Source organism: Melopsittacus undulatus, chromosome 8 (assembly GCF_012275295.1).
Source record: "Melopsittacus undulatus isolate bMelUnd1 chromosome 8, bMelUnd1.mat.Z, whole genome shotgun sequence".
Lineage (NCBI taxonomy): Eukaryota > Metazoa > Chordata > Aves > Psittaciformes > Psittaculidae > Melopsittacus > Melopsittacus undulatus.
In genome coordinates, this window is record NC_047534.1 from 44,403,447 (window position 1) to 44,406,550 (window position 3,104).

Sequence of the window (3,104 nt, forward strand, 5' to 3'; positions counted from 1 at the left end):
CAATATCGTGACAACACATCTTGTGTTTTCACCTTGTTTTCTTCATCAGATAGGATTACGTGAGTTAATTTGTACCTTATGAAGATTAGGCACTGCACTGAGATAAATTTATTTGTCTTCAGCAGAATAAGAATTTTAGAAGCAAAAAAGATGGTGGGATGTAAGATGGAACTTTCTGACTGGTGCTCTGACTGGTCCATTTCCTTCTGCTGCTCACATTCTCAGCCCTATACAATTTGTTATGTGTATGCTATGTATCAGTTACATTGCTGGAGTCCTACAGCTTTTGATGGATCAGAGACCAGCAGATATTAGGTCTCTTTGTAGAAGGCAGGAAAGGTATGACCTTGTTCTCTAAAGAGAAAATCCTGGCTCTTTTTAACCATATGTTGTTCTTGCCAAAAGGTGACAAATGAAAAAATTGCTTGAACTCTGCTTGATTTAAACTTATTAGGGAAATAAATGCAACTTTCTGATATTTTGGTACTCGTTAAGATTTGTTGAACTCTGAAAATTACTATTGAAAATAAAGTTTCAGGAAGTTACATTTGCTTGTTCTTTATCAGGAAATTATATTTAGAAGTTAGAAACTTAACCTTCAAAAGTCTAATTAGCTTGTTTGCCATTCAGTGTAACTCTTCTATATTTTTTTTACCTTATAGCTGCTAATCAGTAACACATACTGTTACCATTTACAGGGAATGGGTTTTTTCCATCCTCACACAAATAAATTAAAGGTTTAAAATATCATAATAAAATTGATGCTCACTAGCTCAGACTACTTAGAGAACAAAAGTACACATTTTGAGCCGTGGCTTCAGTGAATCATTCAAATCACATATTGACAACCATAAAATCCATCTATAGGAAACTGCATCCCCTTCACTGGAAAGCTGCTGATACTCATTACAGATACACATTAAAGCTTTGAAGCACATTGCCAGTGGCATCTCAAAGTTTGGTATTAACTGTGCTCCGATAGGACCTTTTGACATTGGAACAGGTATCACAGTTACATGTTGGGCAAAGAAGAAATGCAGAGCAGCCCTGCAGAGAAGGACTTGGGGGTGTTGGTCAGTGAGAAAATGAACATGAGCCAGCTTCAGTGTGCGCTTGCAGCCCAGAAAGCCAACTGTATCCTGGGCTGCATCAAAAGGAGTGTGACCAGCAGGTCAAAGGAGGTGATCCTGCCCCTCTGCTCTGCTCTTGGGAGACCTCACTTGGAGTATTGTGTGCAGTTCTGGTGTCCTCAACATAAAAAGGACATAGAATTGTTGGAACAAGTCCAGAGGAGGCCACGAGGATGATCAGGGGACTGGAGCACCTCCCGTATGAAGACAGGCTGAGAAAGTTGGGACTGTTCAGCCTGGAGAAGAGAAGGCTGTGTGGAGACCTCATAGCAGCCTTCCAGTATCTGAAGGGGGCCTATAGGGATGCTGGTGAGGGACTCTTCATTAGGGACTGTAGTGATAGGACAAGGGGTAATGGGTTGGAACTTAAACAGCGGAGTTTTAGATTGGATATAAGGAAGAAATTCTTTACTGTTAGAGTGGTGAGGTACTGGAATGGGTTGCCCAGGGAGGTGGTGAATGCTCCATCCCTGGCAGTGTTCAAGGCCAGGTTGGATGAAGCCTTACATGGCATGCTTTAGTGTGAGGTGTCCCTGCCCATGGCAGGGGGGTTTGGAACTAGATGATTTTGTGGTCCTTTCCAACCCTAACTATTCTAAGATTCCCTGATTCTATGATCTTACAACCAGTTCACCAGTTTTCATCAAATTTTTCTTTATGAACAACTGGAATTCCTAGTATATTACTGTGATAGTGTTACTGCTTTGTTTTCCTTGTCTTATGACAGAGGGAGTAGGGGTAAGAGCAGCTCAGGCAGGGACTCTATTACTTCAAGATATAAATATAGAGTAGGAGCACCATATGCTCTTGAGTAAGCGTAATGTGAGCATATTACCACCGTAATCCTAAACAGGAGTAAGCAAGTTAAATACTAGGTCACAACAGTATCTATTCTCTCATTTGTTCATTATCCATCCCAAAACTACTTCTTTCTGAAAAATAAAAAAAAAAAAAGAAAAAGCCAAAAGCACCAGCCAGCCTATCCCAAACCCTGAAATTTCCAATTATTGATAAACTTTAAACTGGTCACCAGTCTTTGTAAGGTTTTCTTACAAATATAATACTGTTCACTTGTTCTAACAACTAAGACAAATCATGGAATATGTTTTACTGCTAATAATGTAACTAAAATGTTAAAATTTAATTAAAGTGCTTAAGCTTCTATGAGACTCTTTCACACGTAAAAACTTTGAGGAAAAGGTTATTTATGCTCAGATTAATTATATGTCTAGTTATTAATTCTTTATTGCTATTGACTTCTTTACTGAGTAGTTTTATTTAGGCTAATATATTCACAGAGCTACCATATGCACAAGTCCCTTTTTCAACCTGTAATTTGTTTTTCCTGATGCTTTTCTGGATTCCTGACTTTATTGGTTTGCTGGATGTCAGATATCCTGATCAAGTGATCACATTTCGAAAATGTGTATATTGACTGCATAGTCCGTATGCAGCAAGCCTGGCCCATCCCAGACATATCAATTGCATACACGCTGTACTGTTGAGCTACCTGCTTAGCAAAGCTGATGTTTCACATGTATTGAAGTTGCTACATATGTATAGATCAGGTGAGCAGCCCATAGAGCTGTGCACCATTTCCTGAACGAAAGTATGAGGGACACTAGTAAATCTGAAAGGATGTCACAAATGCCAGTATGGAAAATGACTGAGAAGAGTATCAGTACTATTGGCTCTGTGATCCCTTCAGTATACCCCAGTATAATCACTTACCAGGAAAAATTATGAAAAATTAAAATGAGCAAGGAATAAAAGGGAATTATTTGTTCAGAGGAAAATAGTTCCCTATATCTATATGTATATAGGTATATATATCTCACTATGTGGCCTGACTACCTACTCATTGAGGAAAAAACTGCCATAATTTCTCAGAAATCATGTCCTTTCTCTGGCTGGTAGCCCTGGGATAGAAGCAGAATCTACATGAACCCATGTAGTATGAATTTGGGCCAACAC